The sequence below is a fragment of the Condylura cristata genome, unplaced genomic scaffold (assembly GCF_000260355.1).
Source record: "Condylura cristata isolate star-nosed mole 26May11 unplaced genomic scaffold, ConCri1.0 scaffold00016, whole genome shotgun sequence".
Lineage (NCBI taxonomy): Eukaryota > Metazoa > Chordata > Mammalia > Eulipotyphla > Talpidae > Condylura > Condylura cristata.
This window is the reverse complement of record NW_004567117.1, coordinates 38,030,721-38,047,772: the sequence shown is the minus strand read 5'-3', so window position 1 is coordinate 38,047,772 and position 17,052 is coordinate 38,030,721. Positions and strand designations below refer to the sequence as shown.

The 17,052-nt window shown below is 44.7% G+C and overlaps 1 protein-coding gene across 2 annotated transcripts in view; it reads right to left on the bottom strand.

The window, feature by feature from the left end:
* The window catches only part of ZNF532 (zinc finger protein 532), a 97,984-nt gene extending 81,294 nt beyond the window's left edge, over window positions 1–16,690 (bottom strand). Inside the window, exon 1 of one of the 2 annotated variants that reach the window (XM_012725862.1) lies at window positions 16,629–16,690. The gene's annotated coding sequence lies outside the window, so the exon portion shown is untranslated. Of the gene's footprint in view, window positions 1–276; window positions 308–16,628 lie in introns of those variants that run through there. The other variant, XM_012725861.1, reaches the window with a different exon arrangement.
* Window positions 16,691–17,052: the final 362 nt, after the last annotated feature.

Genomic DNA, 17,052 nt, shown 5'->3' with positions numbered 1-17,052 from the left:
GGGAGGATTGGGGAGAAAGGAGACGGGAGCGCGAAGCCCCGCAGCCGGCGGGCGGGCGGGCGCGGACGCCGGGCCGGAGCCGAGACGGCGGAGGGAAGCGCAGCCCCGCCGACCTGCCAAGTCTCGCCCCGCGGGGGCTGCTGGCTGGCAACTTCGCCCCGAGAGCGGGTGGTGGAGGTGGTGGTGGTGGTGAGGGGCTGCGGGGAGCGGCTTTCTTTTCCAACGACCTTTCAGGCGCTCACCCGGTCCATTCCATGGCCCCAAGCCGCGACTTACTCGAGTGGAAGGTAGCAAGGCCTCGCCAAAGATGGTTGCAAAAGACCGTGAGCCTCTACCCAGGATCTTGAAGCCAAGGTGGTGTTTTGTTCTCCTCGTAATGGTGGCAAATAAGTCAGAAGAGAGCACGCTATCTTCCGAGAAATTAAATCTGAAATTCTCCCTGGAGGTGGGAGAAGGGACTCTCTTCTGTTTAGTTAGTGGTTTGGAGCCCTTTTCGCCTTAAACTGAGCCACAAAAGAATGGAAGACACCCCCCTGGGGTGGGGAGAAAGCCCTGGTGTAAAAGACACACGTTTTGCTTTCAGAGAAAAAGCCACTGGGGCCAGATTGAAACATGGCATGTTCAGTTCATGTAGGGTTTTTTTTTTTTTAAATGGGGGAATGATATTGAGTAAACAAGATGTAATAGCTGGGTCTTTAAATTCAAGAAGGGAGAGGTGGTGTGCAAATGTAGCAAGCATATATTGTACCTAGAGCAGGCTGTGCCCACAGACTGCAGAACACAAAGAGATACACATGTAAGCCCCTAGCCCACAAAGGTGGGTAATCGTTAACACATGAGAGAGGGAGACAGTGTTACACCCGGTCAGGTAATGCTCTTTATCCAGCCCTGTGTCCCGGGTCCTATAGGCTTCACAGACGTGCACGCAGTTGAAAGGATTTTTCAACACGCGAGAGAAACCCCCATGTCAAGCTAATTGTGCTTATCCTGGAAATAGGACAAAATGGAAGGATCTGAAAAAAAAAATGTCAGCATCATCTCTTTAAAGGTTCCTTCCCATGCCCCTGGACTCTGAAGATTCTAGTTTTGCTCGAGAAGCAGGGAAGACTCCCAGTTTGGGAAGCATTTCTCAAGGTTTTAATTTTAAATTAGAGGAGGTGGTTAATATTTATAAAGTGTACTGAAAGTTTGTCCTTTTTTTTTTTTTTTAATCGCAGTATGCCTCTCCTTTGCATTAACTTCCATGGAGAAGCCATTGTTCTCTATTATGGGGACACTGTAAGATGCAAATTGGAAGTAGCATTTTTGCCACTTAAGGTTTTTCATGTAAATGAACTGGATGATTGTCTCCGAGAGGAGCTGGTGCTCTTTAATTTCAAACAGCAGATTGTTAGGAGTTCCACTTAAACTGGGACACGTATTTACACGTGTTTAGGAAGACCTGTGCTAATCTGCCAATTTTGCCAGCAACACCATCACATTTATCAGTGTTACAAGATGATGAAACTGAAACTCTCATCTTCTTTTAGCCTGAAAACGGTGCCAGTATTCTGTGGGTTGAGTTTCATCTTTACCTGGGCTTGATTACATTTGAAAGGAGGCCTTTTTTCATTCTCCCAAAGGTGGGCCTTTGTTAATATGCAGGTGAAATCATCACACGCTGAAAAGGATACAAAGACCAGCAAATCTGCTATCTTGATAGGCTACACGTACACATATTACAACATATGAAATTTCATAACAGACATACCACAGTAAATCCTAGGTTTCCATGATTTGGAATCTGTTTACTTACAATCCTCTTGCCTCTCCCCCACCCCCTTCGCTTAGAGTTGAAAGCACAGCATAGCAGTGTTTGAACTGTTACAGGAATTGTACTAAAAACTAGTGTTTGAATTGCTGATAAAAAGTAGTAGGTTGCAGAATCACCTCCTGACTTCATAATGCAAATAATTTTTGAGCTGGGATCTATGCAAAGCCCAGATTTTTGGTCAAGCTGAAGAAATTGGTTTAAAAGCACAATCCATCTTTGCACAAATTGTGACAGATAACATTGCATCTGTTTTTAAAATTCACAACCAGCCAAAGGTAAAGGATAATATTGCCTGCAGCATATCTCCGTTCCATTTTTACAAAAAGGATTCTGAAGAAACCCCCTTTGCCTGGTAGAACAAAAGGTAAAAAAGTGAGACACCCATTTTAGACCATGCTATGAAATTTTTACACCTGCCAAAAAAAAAAAGTTTTTGGTGTTTCTTGTTTTTTAAAAACACAACCCAGCTTCCCTATAAATCAATATGCTAAGACTCATTCTGTTATTCCACATTAATCAGACACCTAGGCACCACTCTGCTTTGGGCAACAATAGAAGCAGCAATTGAAAGAATGAAATAAACTATTTGAGAGCTGTAGATAAGAAAGGTCAGAACAAAGACATCATATTATTCTTCTGCCAAATAGTAACTGAAGGAATTCCAAATCCTTTGGAATTTTATTGTTGCTGTTTTTATTGCTAACCCTCAACGTCTTCCTTTTCTCCTCCAATCAGTGTATTGCAAAATTGCAGCTTTTTTTTTTTTTAATCCTTTTGTGGTTTGAAACCTTGTTTTGCAGGAGCCTACAGATATCAGTCTGCTCACCATTATTTCCCTCCAAATTCCTTGATTAAATTGGGACATTCCTTTGTTAGGCAAAGCACACAAAAGGTGTGTTCCTGGAGGGGAAGAAGAAAAACAAAAAGGAAAGCCTTTTTTTAACCTCATCATCAACAAACCTTACATACTGACTAAGTGATTTGAGCTACAAATATTTTAACACTATGCTAGGCCTAGACATTTTTAGTGAACATAATGAAAAATGCATTGGCTTGTTTTTAAAGGAATTATTGTATAGCTGTCATGATAACTTGAAGATCTTAGCTGAGTGGCCAGCAAAGAAAAAGGAATACATGTAGTCAATGTCAAAATATAGATAGAATCAAATTTGGGTTGTAACTTCCAAAAATTTACTCTTGGAAGAAATCATCACCAAATTTAAATTATTAGCTTGCCAGAATTAGCCTGAGAGGAGGGCTTGAAAAGGATTCCCCAGCTCCTTTGTTAGTGATTTCATAAACACATTTCTGTAACAAACTCACCTACCTTGCCTGAACCTCAGATTGGAAATGCCTGCCAAGCTCTTTCATTCAGAGACCTGAAGAGGTGGTCTTTGGGTTCTACTCAAAGATAAACTAGCATATTAAAAAATTTAAGATTTTATTTGAGCAAAAATCCATTCAATCAGGCAGCACCAAATGCAAAGTGGTTAGGAGTATTCTGCCTATCGGAATCCAGGGAAAGACCAAAGAAGAAAATTATTTGATTGGCTATAGTTGGCTGTTTATAGTTGGTTGTCCTTAGCATTTGATCTTGTAGCCTTGAGGCATTTACAGGCCTAGGTTTTAGTTTGCTCATGTAGGCTTCTAAAGCATTAGAAACACCTCTGTCTAATGGCCTCTTGTTTAATTAATTTAACACTTCAGAGTTGGGCATATTTAAGAAACCCCCAGATAGCTGAATAACCCCAATGTCCTGGTTACTAGATAGATCCACTCATCTTTATCTTTCTGTCTCCTTAGGCCTAAATATTGCAACACCAGCCTTACTCCAGGAAAGAAAAGGGAAGGATCCTCTGAACCCCAGAGAATCATTAAATATGGGGAAGCAACATAGAATCATCTCCAGGAACGATGGGGCAAAGGATGAACGAACCCCGCTGAAAACTCTGAGATTTCCTATCCCCCGATGAATTTTACATTATGCCTGCCTTCTCTAAAGCAAACTTGCTTTGAAGACTTGTTTTCTACTCTCTAAACCCAAAAGGAGGGGAAGATAAGAGGAAATTAGGTAGACATCTAGAAAAAGAAAGGGCAGTCAAGCTTAATCCTTTCAAGAGAAGCCAGGAACACAGAAAAGGGACTGGGTCCTTGCGCGTAGAGGCTGGCTGGCCCCGCACACACGGGAAGCCTCATCTTTGTCTCTGTCCCCAGCACAGCGCCATCTGCATCCGTTAGGACAACGCCTTGCAAATCCCACAGGTGACACTAACTAGCTCTCCTAAACTAAGAGGTGGATAGTCAGCCCTTACGTCACCTGAAGCTGAGAGACATGCATTTAATTCCAAATTAAACATCCATCTTTTGCCACTATCGTGGCTACCATGGTCCTCTCCTCACTTCCAGTGTACATCCATGTCCTAGCTCCTGAGAATTCGGCCGCTCACCACATGTGGCTAAGTCCCTCACTGCAAACTGTTCTTGGCTGCAAGTGGGGACTGTCTCACCCGAGTTTGCACACCCTGGGAAGGTGCTGTCCATGTCTGATTGATAAATAAACTCAAAGGCCAGAACCTCTTGCCTTAATCCGGGCCACCCCAGCACTGAAGCTCCCAGTAAACTGCCCGAGGCCTCTATCTCTACTGCACTGTGGCTCAACTTCTGTTCAGTCCAGTGGCCTCATTCCTTTTCAGTTGGCTCTCCAGAGATTATCCAGAGCCAGGTTCCAGGAAACGTAACCCTAGACACCCTAGCATACAAACTCCCATGGACTCCTCTCCAATGGCACCGACTCCCTCACAGACCCAACCACACACTGTGGGTGCTACCTCCCAAGCCTCTATTGATCCCTAGCTCTTCTCTCTACATCCACAGCTCCAACTCAATCGCTGGTCCATTCCCCCAGTTTGCGAAGAGATCATCAAATACTACACAATTTTTGCTCAACTCTATGTTAATTTAATACCAAAAGACCAAAAGCCACTATCACTAGGGAAACATTGGTTATTTCTGGAGAGGTGGAAAACACAAACAAAAGCAAACAAATGGTAAAACATGAAAATAACCAGGAAATATGACTACAAAATAAAATATATTCATTTGTCAGCAAACATTTGGAAGATGCTTAGAAAACATTGGTGTAGATTTGAAGCAACACGTATTAGAATAAATTACAGAGTGGGAGGATGGTTCTACTGTGGAAAGAAAAGTACAGCTATTTCGAACATGCCGCTGCTTAGGGTAGATGCTTGATCCTGTTCCAAGGATGACATATTTGAAAAAAACATTTGCTATGAACGACTTCATAAAAGATTAGCAGCGAAGGTATATTCTAGGCAGTAAGTGATTTCCTTCATCAGAACAATGTTTTGATTTAACTGTAACAACTACAGCAGCTTCTCTACAGGAATTGAAAATTCTGGGATTATATTACAAAATCACAACATTTTGTAATTACAGAAATTCCAACACTCACACCTCATCACGGAATTATTTGCAGATAAACTGCTATAACCAGGAACCTGAAGCAAGAAGTTCATAGACAGCTACTGGATTATTTGTGAGGCTCATTTTATTGAATATTTGCAAAAGGTGAAGGCTTCCACATCCTCTCTGGAGAGGGAATTTACTGCACTTTGGTTTTTGGTTTTATCATGGTAATTTGGGTTTATAATATACATATGTTTTAGGAATACAGGGTCATACCTTCAGATGTGTACCCACCACCAAAATAACAATAACCCCACTTCCCAGTGGACATCCCTCCATCCACTGCTCCCACTTCTGTCCCCCACCCTAGAAATCACAGTTCTGCTCTCCTGCCCTTTGAAAGGCCTATGAAGCGAGCTTGCTGACATCACAGAGGTTTGCTGCCTGTTAGGACAAAGAACTTAGAAATGAGATATGCATTGTTCTCTGAAAAGGAATAGTTGCAAGTCTGTTGATATTTTCTTCGTAAATGCTGTCTGTAATATGTTATCAGACAGTTCTTTTGTTGGAGTTTACCATTTTTAGTTTGTCCCTTGAAAGTTAAGATAATATATTAGTCAGTAGAAAGAGATTGTGTTGAGAAAGAAACATGGAACAGATGTTTGGAAATTTCTGGTGATTTGGTGCTAAAAATTGCCTCTGGCAACTACCAGATATGTACACTTATAATATAACCAAAATTTCCAGTTTAAAAAAAAAAAAAGCTCCCAGTTGAAGAGTTTCAAGGTATCTGAACAAAACTGATATTGGGAAGTGTAATCCGTCATCCACATTATGTTTTGCATAGTTGGTAGAGGGGACTGAAAAACAAGGATCATCATTATGGAAGAACTGAACAGGGGCATCTTTACCAGTGGTTCATGACAGTGTGAAGTCATCTTTTTCTGCTATGACGCAGTTGAAAACACCTAAGGTTGAAATAAACAGCACTAAGATCAAGATCATTTTGTCACAACATCATACCAAAATATCAAAAAATAGGCATGATCAATCATACTGAGTTCAAAATACTGAGGATATTATTGAGAACAAAATACTTTGTATCACTAATAAAGAAAATTAAAAATTTAAGGCCCCACCCAATCTGACAAATTTCTTAGTGGTAAGAAAATTAAATTTTAATGCAGTTTAAAACATCATAAATTCTCTAATGTCTGCTTTGGTGTATAACCTGTGTGCACACATTATTAGGCTAGCACTACTTGTATTTATAAGTGAATATGTAAGTATTCATCGAAAGTATTGCACAGGGCCCTCCCTGGTGGTGCAGCAGGATAAAGCACAGCACTAAGAAGCCAAAGCCACTTCAGCACAAGTTCGAGCCCCGCCCCGGAGGTGACCCACATGGCGCAGCAGACCTCTCCTGACCCGCCCGCTGTGCCCCTCAGCAGTGTACTTTGTCGATTCTGCTCCCCACTGTCTCTGGTGAATCCTCTCACAGCTCCTGCAACTCTGGCCTGTACCCCAGTTCTGTATGCATAAATATATAAATCTCTTTTTTAAAAAAAGTATTGCACAAATTAATAAACAGAAATCTAATTTAATCGGAATCAGGACAGAGAAGGCTAACGCATGCACATTCAGCACAACGTCCCCCAACAACCGCCACCCCAACACACACACAGAGGAAGAGCCAAGTCCTGCACCCAGCACCCACAGGAGGGAGAATATTGCTTTCTCCTCCACCTGCAGGAGGCACCGCCTTGCCTGCAGCTCAGCCAATCAGAGACGCCGTAATCCAGCAGTGGAAATCCACTGGACGCTGACCTCTCCCCGGCTGATTTACGGCAGCTCTTCTCCATACACCACAGACATTTTCGCTTTCGGTCCCGGAAGTATGGCGTGGTTTCCCAAAGCACCGCATGATGGGAATGGCTTTTCTTTGTTTCTGAATAAATCTATTTTGCTCGTAAAATAACTAGCTGCTTATTTATTGAGGGCAAAGTATAATTGCCACTAGGTTAGCAACATTTCCTTGGGAGGATAAACTCAGTTTTGCTGTACACACTGTACTGAGCCTGGAGAAATAAAAACGCGCGTGGAGGTGCTGAGGAATCCCACTAAGGACCCGATGATACTTGCCCCACCCTTTGCAACACCCACCTCAGCCTCTCACCAAAAGTAAAAGCAGTAGGTGGTATCCGGGTAGGTGCATCCCGGCCTTCCTGACAGCCTCGTCTCTGACCTTTCTCCCACCTAGTCCATCACTCAGTATTAAATCAGCTCAACTGTGGCACATGGAACCTTCAGCGCACAAAACGCAACCGGTTAAGCCACTGTAGGGAAGAAAAGTAATTTTCTTGGTGCTTGGCTGACTGTGATAAAAGACTAACAGAAAACAGAAGTTTAATAACATGTTTATCTTCTGTGTATAGAGAGTAACTCAGGAAACTGAATAACTTCCCTAAGTAGCCCCAGCCACCACCTGAAATACCATCTTCAGCTAAAGACAAAAGAAGTGTCCGACAGAACAGCCATTGTTGTGGAGATTATCAGACGCAGAGCTGTGAAGGAGGTCAGGTGTCTAAGCAGACTTAATCACTTCCTGTGCTGATAAGAGTTTCTGAAGATGTGCTCACCCTCTCTTCCTGGTGGAGAGAGAGACTTCGTGAAGAATGGAGATTTCCCTTTCTAATATAACTCTTACAAAAGTATAACCTCTACTCTATTTTCTGCTGCTGCTTTGTGAACACACATACAACTAGGTACCTTGTGGAGAAAGCATTAAAACCGCAGGTCGGCCGTCCAGTGCCGCCCACCTGCCTAGGGTCTCTTAAGGAGCCCATCCCACGCGGCCTTCCTCTTGGGTATATAATGAACTGGCCCCTGGTCGCTGACTCTTTGTTTTTGCTTTTCAATTTCTTTAAAGATTTATTTATGCATTTAAGAACTAGGGTACAAGGTCAGAGGTGTGGGGGTGGGGGGTAAGAGGACCCACCAGAGACAGAGTGGGGAGCAGAACAGGCAGACTGACTGAAATACACTGCTGAGGGGAACAGCGGGCAGGACATGAGCGTGTCAGGCCATGTGGGTCAGCTCCCCAGCTGGGGATGGCGCTCTGTGGGGCAGTGACTGCAGATAGCTTCATAGTGTTTGTACCACCAGGGAAGCCCATTCCGTTATGTGTTGTTACTTTTTGAATTTTGGGTCATTCCTCTGTCCCAGCTCTCTGGGAACTGCCTATTAAGAGGGTACCCTACCAGAAGGTAATAAATAAGACTTGTGGCAAGCTCTTCAGTGGTTCTGTTTGGCTAGGCACTTACCCCACAAAGGGATGAGTGATTTTTGGAGTTTTACTAGGGAGCTATTACTTGTAATTCTCTCTCCTTTCCTCTCTCTCTGTATACCAGTTCTATTGAAAACCTTACACACGTCTGCTCCCTTTGTTTTTGTGTATGCTGATGGCTGGACCCCCTCTTAGAAACACTAAGAGCTGGACCCTTAGTAGTTTAGGGTCCCTGGGTACCAGCAGTCACCCACTAATACCTCTACCATGCTAGTTACACCTCACACTTAAATTTTATTTTTTCTCTCTTGCTGTACGGAAGGCTCTTTTGTTTACCACTAAGTCATATGATGCCTATCCCAGAATCGTTGAGAAGGTTCTGGCCTAGTAACAATTTTTAAATCCTCTCCAGAGGATCATCTCTGACACAATCTAACCATTTGCTTGGGCACATAAGTTCTCAAAGAATACAGAAACACTAGTTAAATAAAGATAGGGCAAAGTTAGATGCATGTGGATACTAGGCATAGTTTAGTTTGACGAAGGCTGAGGGGAGACATTTTTGTTCTTGCTAATTTTGCCCCTCCGAGACCTTCTAAAGTTGAATCCATCCTTACCGTCTACCTCATCTCTCCTACCTGAAGTCATAATGCCATATCCCTGGAACCTATTAAGTAATAAAGCATTTGGATAAGGGGGAAAAATATCTCAAGAAAGGTCTGATCTTTTCCTATTAAGTTCAGGAACCTTGGCATCTGTAAAACCAAGACCATCATCCCAGAGCAGGTACCGAGGGACACGGGGCAGATATGGGCAAAAGAACTGTGCTTAGATTTTTATCATTTTATTTTATTTTATGTATGTTAAAATATTTCTATTGTTCTTGCTAGGAGGCTTGCTACAGAAGAAAAAACTTTCCCTTTTTTTTTTTATTATTATCCTATGATGCAGATAAATTCTTGAAATTAAACAGCAAAAAGTCCATAAATGAATATAAAGCCACAGAAGGACTCAATGGGGAGCAAAGTCGTCCACTCCAAAATATCCCACTTTGGAATATTATTTTGAATTAAATTCACTTGAGAAACAGCTGGAACAAGAAGAATGCTCTAACCATCCCTTGTTTCCCAGAAAGCAGGAAATAAATCTCCCACGAGAAAGGTACCCTCTCTGTGCTAGGAGGTGTAGAGAAACCTTATCATCAGCCAGGTGTAGGGAAACAAACACCTGCCACCCTAAAATACTTCTTTTTGGCAGAAGCTTAACTTCAGGAAGGGGCTCTAGGTTTGGGGGTTATTTCTGACAGTCATACAAAAATGTCTCTGTGTCTCTGTAAGATCCTCTCCCAGGGAAACTGGGAGCTTCAGTGCCATCTTCTAGTTTACCTTGGAAAGAGTGGGGGTCAGGGAGAAAGGGAAGGTCAGTTGTCAGGAGAGATAAGTAGATTTCAATTGTACTTTCTTTTGAAACTTTGCAAAGAGGTAAGATTAGGTTTCCCTGGGAGAGGCCCTGACACAGATACGGGACCAGGGATGTCCTGTTCACGCCATTTCTACCCCAACCACTCAGACTTTGATGAGCCTGTCCTACAAGAACATGTAATATGGAATGCCACTGGAACTGTACCTTGGCACACACAACCCATTTCAGCTCACTGGTGCAGAGCCCACTTCTTGCCACTGGAACTGGACCTCAGTCCTCTGTGGTGCTATTTCGACCCTCCTGGATGCTCTTTCCACAGGTGTCTACCTGCCTAGCTCCCTCCCTCACTTCTTTCATGTCTCTGCTTTGTCAACTTGTCAGAAGTCACCTTCCTCCCCATCCTCACTAACTGAGCCACTGGGCACCAGTTTAAAGAGCGGCACTATGAAGCAATCTGCAGCCACTGCAGTACGAGCTCAATCAAGGAGGTGACCCACATGGCACAGCAGCAGCCTCTCCTGACCTGCCAGCTACTCCCCACAGCAGTGTAGTTTAGTAGAGCTGCCAGTTCTGCTCCCCATCTCTGGTGGATCCTTGCCCATCTGGCCTGTACCCCAGTTCTTGTGTGCACAAATAAATAAATCTTAGAAATACATAAACAAATAAATAAACTAGACCCTTTCTTCCTTAGCTAGCCCTGCACTATAATTGCTGGTCCCATAACACTTAGCACTACCTGATGTTATATTTAAGGTTGCCAGATAACATGCCAACTTGGGAATGTATTTATACAAAAACATTATTCATTGTTCATCTGAATTTCAAATGTAATGGGCTTCTTATGATTTTATTTGCTAAATCTGGCATCTCTAATTATATTACATCTTTAATTTCTTTCCCTCCCTGGAAAGCATATTCCATGAGATAAAGAGATGGCCTGTTGCATTCACTGCTTAAAATCCCCGACATCTGGTATTTGGGGCTTTGTCAGGCTTCACACACAGTAGGCGCTTGTGGGTGTCGAGGAGTGAAGGAGAAAGCACAAAGCAACTCAACACCCACTGAGGACTCCGTGCTAACAAGGCAATGCAGGCTGCATTCTACCTAGCTTCTGCTGTCTCGTTGGCACATTTTCAATTGTCACGGGGATTCCACGGATGTAAACATTTGCTTTCTGGCCCAGATACTGGATTAAGACCACCAGTATATACCAAACTTTCAAAAGAGAACTTACAAATCCTACTGTCACAAATCAAAATTGAGCCATAAATTTGGCAGTGACCTTGCCAAGTAATCCCATTTCACATCTCAGATTTCTTCTCGGAGCAGCATTCACTCTGTTTCGCATCTCATTAGCCAGAAGACAAAACTACATCCATCAATACTGTCCTCAACTGCTAGTCTTTAATAAAATACTTGGACATGTCTAGAATGCTAGTTTGGGCAATTTCATTTGAAGTTTTGACAACCAGTATTGTTTGTTTTGACTCAGTTACTTAAAGAAGATTTTGTAATTCTCCCCCGATCACTCATGTGTATTGTGACCCATGTCCTTCCTTTCCTGGGTCTTTTTCAGAGGCAGAAAGGGAATTCAAGGTCCCAAAGCAGAACTTTGCTACCAAGAGTTGAAGATGAGCGCTCCTTGCTATGATTTACATGGTGAATCTTCACCCAGAACGAAGCCAAGCTCTCTTTTTCTTCTACCTGGTTTACATTCCACCCACCTGGAAAAACACCAACACTAAACCATACCTACCGGGCCCTCCCTGGTGTAGTAGGTTGAAGTGCTCCACTATGAAGCTATCTGCAGCCACTGTAGCACAAGTTCAATCCCTGCCCCGGGTGACCCACAGGCAGACCTCTCCTGACCCACCCGCTGCTCCCCACGGCACTGTATTTCTGTCAATCTGCCTGTTCTGCTCCCCACTCTCTTTGGTGAGTCCTCTCACTCCCTGCACCTCTAGCTGTACCCCAGATCTTGTATGCATAAATAAATCTTTTAAAAAATCTACCTTCATACAAAATAAGTGTATTTTTTCTCTTGCTGATTCCTTTACGCTTTGCTGTCACTTAATTGTCAGCCACATGTACCTCAGTATGACTTGATGTAAATGACCAAATACCATCATACGGTAGTAGGATACAGGGAGAAAATGAGGTTAACTGGGACACACTGTGATTTAAAACTTGCCCCCCCCCAAAAAAAGAAACAATCCCAAAGGAAAAAATCAAAACAGTACAAGACCAGACCCTAGGCAGGTGGCTTAGAACAGAGACACCATACTCCGGTGGTTTGGCAATGGATCTTTTCAGCAGCTACCAGGTTCCGTCCATCATAACATTAATAGGCAGGTCCCAACCAACCGGTACAGTGCGCCACAGACCCTCCACCCTCTAGAGATGTAGGCAAAGTCTTCAAACCCAGCTGAAACCCCATGGCCACACAGACACAGATGGCAGAAGAGACGTAGAGGTTACCCAGGCCTCATTAGCATGCTGAAGCCTACACTCACAGGTGGAGCGTTCACATACTAATGAGACATGCAATTCATGAAGACGCGTGCAGCCCCAGCTAGCATGGCCCAGTGCTTGTCCGCCCTGGTAATGAGCCCCTGTGAAGCCGGGACCCAGGCCTGCTCAGATGGCGAGTGTGCTCCGGCCAGTTCCTGCTGCTCTCCTATTGTGTGATCCACACGAAGCATTCCTGGCCCGAAACCTATTAGTGGCTTTTCAAAATGTCTTTGGGATTAGTTGGCCCAAGCCAGAAATAGACCCTTTGGGAGCTGTAACAGTTGTACTTGGGGCAGGGCGTGAGCAGGTACTGAGGAACGACTGAATAGGGGAAGGAAGGGGCGAGGACAGGAGCACAGGGCTTTGATGCAGGGTGAGAGGCTGGCACACATATGGAGGTGTGAAGCTGTGCCTGCAACCTGACAGCCAGAGAAATGACTTTCTTTTTTTTGCAAATTAATAAAATTCAAGGAAAAAATAAGAAAGTAGTGGCTGGAAGGCGAGAAGGGGATGGGTGAGTGGATTGGGTAAAAGGTGCATGGTGATGGATGGAAACTGGAATTTTGGTGGCAAACAATGTAGTTAGCTACAACTGACGTTTGAGCCTACCAGTCAGTACTGCTAGTGGTTTATTGTGTTATAAACCAGTGTTACTTCCATTAAAAAAAAAATAGTTGTACTGGCCCTCCCTGGTGGCGCAGCGGGTTAAAGCACAGCACTAAGAAGCTTAAGCCACTTCCGCATGAGTTCGATTCCCACCCCGGAGGAGACCCATATGGGGCGGCAGACACCTCCTGACCCGCCCGCTGCTCCCCTCAGCAGTGTACTTCGTCGATCTGCCTGTTCTGTTCCCTACTCTGTCTCTGGTGAAGCCTCTCGCCACCCCTGCACCTCTGGCCTGTACCCCAGTTCTGTATGCATAAATAAATAAATCTTAAAAAAAAAATAGTTGTACTAAAATACAGTGAAGTCTTTAGTGAGCTTTGGATGCATATGGCTTTACCTTCTGCTTTCAATAGCCAACTTGCAGGCTGGCTAATACTGTCATGATTACATTTGTTTATCCTAGAATTTCTACCATTTTCTTTGAGCTGCCAGAAGTTACTTTTGCTCTCCCTAGTTTCCTCTTCTGGCAGTTCCACCATCCTGAGTGAGCTATTGAAACCAAGTAATCAAGTTTGTAAGAACCTGACTCAACTAAGAGCAGGAAATCTAAAATCCTGGAGTTTCTGGCAGTTTGTAAGCATCCCCTCCCCGCCCCCCACATTCCTCAAATACATTTCACGCATCTGGTGTTGCAGGACCCAAGTCTTCTTGCTGTGTGAGTTGTATGTAGCAAGCTCTGTACCAGCTACTGTTATAAGAGTTTTGTTTTCTATGTGTTATCTCATTTAACCACTTTCTCTCACAGTGACCTATGGGTTGAGTTCTGTGACCATCCTGGTTTACATTTGAGATTAGGTAAATTTTTCAAGCTCCATGTCATTAGTGATGGTGTTCCAAGGGCCTGTTGAGTATTACTCAATATGGCGCCCAATCTTGAAAGTCCTGGCTTATTCAGTCGTTCCTTTAGCCATTCTTCCACACTCTAATCAGTGTCAAGTCTGTGTACACCTGTCTCCTAAGGACCACAGAGCATTAGGTTAAGACCCAACTCAGGTTTACTCAGCCTTTCAATCCAACCTTGCTTACCTCCACAGCCTTTTTTCAGGCCCAAAGCCTCTGGGACTTTCCCATAGATCTTCAGAGTCCCACTGTTGAAGGAAGTCTTTCTTGCCTTGAGAGTTTTGCATAGGGACACTCATGTCCTCCACCTCTTCCTCCTGACTAACCCTAGGCATACCATTCATGTTGCAGCGTGGAGCCCATTTCCTCTGGGGAACCTCTCAATGTTAGCCCTTTAGCTAGGAACTCCAAACACACCCTGCTTTCACCCCAAATGTTGTATATGTTCCACAGCTCAAGGGTGGCTTATCTCTCTGTGGGATCAGTTACTCCAAAAAGGTCCATGGCTTTTCTCAATCTGCCCATAGAAGGCCTCTTGTTACCTTGTATGGGAATTGAAGGTCATCACAGTCCTCTAGCCGAGCCTGGGGAGGTCAACAATCATCATGCAAAGAATGCAAATTATTTGGGGTTGAGGGCAGCCGGGGCCCTGAAGGATAGAAGCTTCTGTTTTAAATCCTTCACCCACCCATTTCCCTGGCAATTGAAGAGATACAATAAGACTATGGTGTGTGGGTGTCTCATGGAATTGTAGATTTATCAGTGATCAGTCCCCTCCATCTAGGAATCCCATCTTTACTATCACAGCAAGGAAGAGGGAACCCCTCAGCTCCTTGTCAGCCAATGAAGTCTCCCCCTCTCTCTCCTGGATGTCAGCCCCAATCCCTAAACCAGGATAAGTATCCCTGCTCCACAAAATTATTCTTTAGAATTTACAACCATGTGGACTGCCATATGTATGTTATTAGATTGTTTTTTCTCTCCTAACCTGTCTGATGCTGTTTCCATCACTTGTCTGGCTGGAGAAGAACCAGAGGGGTATAGGATGGTTTCTTTTGTGTCCCACCATCTCTATTCCTTGTGAATTGTTGGCTCCATGGGGGTGAAATGGGGGCAGAGAAAGTCCCCCAGCCCCATTTAGGGGATGATCAACTTTCTTCTGAGGCTGGACAGACAACACATTAACATCAAGCAGATTGTTGCAGAAAAGCCCGAAATTTAATAAAACACATTCAGAGACTTTACAAAGTTGAATGTTGTAATGACTAAATGCCTAAATGTAATATTTATTTTGTTTAGGGACTTTTGAAGCATCAAGATGGAGGGGGGCTAGCTGTGGTGGTGGTGGTACTTCATGTGACAGACAAGGAGGGGGTGACCTCATTTTACTCTGAGAGGGATGTATTCCCTGATAACCCTCCCCCACACCTGGATGAAAAGCCCTTTCCAGGCCCTCCCTGGTGGTGCAGCGGGTTAAAGCACAGCACTGAGAATCTAAGGCCGCTTCCGCATGAGTTCGATTCCTGCCTGTCCCGGAGGTGACCACATGGTGTGACAGACCTCTCCTGACCCGCCCGCTGCTCCCCTCAGCAGTGTACCTCGTCGATCTGCCTGTTCTGCTCCCAACTCTGTCCCTGGTGAATCCTCTCACCCTCCACATCTCTGGCCTGTACCCCAGTTCTGTATGCACGAATAAATAAATCTTTAAAAAAAAAAAAAAGCCCCTTCCAAACTATATTCTTCTAAGTCATAAAAGAGGGGGGCAGTGATTCTCTAATTAGGAAGGGGTGAAGGATTCAAGGTTAGGAGACACACTTCTGGCTCTCAGGGCCCCTCAATGTTCTCAACTCAAAATAACCTGAGTTCTTCAAGACCTCCTCCCTCTCTACAGGACCTTGACTGACATGTTCCCACACCAAGGTGCAGGATGCCCTCTGGCACGTGGAGAAATGCCTATCTGAGCTTTTGGGGAAGTCCTACCCCATAATACCCAAAAAGCAGCAAAGTGTCTGGGCACATGACCAGAGCAGTAATAATCATAGGTAATATTTAGTAACTCACTCTCTCAACTAACTTACTGTAAACCATGGTCCCAAAGCCATGCACTGTGGCACCCAAGATTTTCTCACTTAAGCCCTCAAGGAGGGCTTTATACAATCTTCACAACACCGAACAACCCAGTTTACAGATGAGGCAAGCGAGGCGTACTTTCTTCTGTTCAAAATCAGAAAGACTCCCCTACATCCCAGCAAATAATCAAAGCTGTCTCTAGTGGGTAGAAGATGGCTCAAAGAATGCGCCCTAGACCAGGGTGGAGAACTGCTGCACAATGGGATACCCCTGAAGGACCTCAAATCGGGTTAAAAATTTGCCTTCTTAGAAGTGAGCTCTTCAAAAAGTTGCCCTAAAAGGCCTGGGAGAAGCAGCTTGCCAGAGCAAAACGACGCCGTTTTCTGAGCGAATATTAGTGGTATCTGAAGAAAGAATGTGTCAGTCAGAAGAAGAGGGTTAGTTAGCTCAGGTCCTTGGGAAAATGAACTCCAGCTGGAATCCTGCTTTGACAGCGCGAGACCCAGAACCTTCCCCGGTGGGAGGAGCCAGCTAATGGGCAGGTGTGGCCGGGCGGAAAGGATGCGCCAGACAGCTGACTCAGCCGCTTACCTCCCCCGCGCCAGTCCCCTCCGCGCCGGCACCCCGACTGCAGTTCCGCTTCCGCCTCCAGGGAGAGCCTAAGAATAGCTCCCAGGGCTTGATGTGCGTCCCGCGCACGCTGCTGGGCCTGCCCGGCCCGACATAGCCCAACTTGGCCAGAAACTCAGGAGCTGGCATGTGAACCCCAGCTCGGCTGGCTCCAAGGCATAAGGTTACCTCGCCTCTCCCTTGCCTGAGCCTCCCACGCGAGCATGCCTGGACGGAGCAGAGCTGTTTGTCTTTGGAAAACAGCTGAGTTGGCTTGCTGGTTTCTGCCCCTGTCTTCTGTGGGGCTGGTTTCCTGTCTTCCCTGGGAAGCCAGTCCGTCTCAGTAAATTGAGATTGAACCTTTACTTTCAGCCTGAGTTCCCGGCTCCTCCCTGCCCAGAGAACG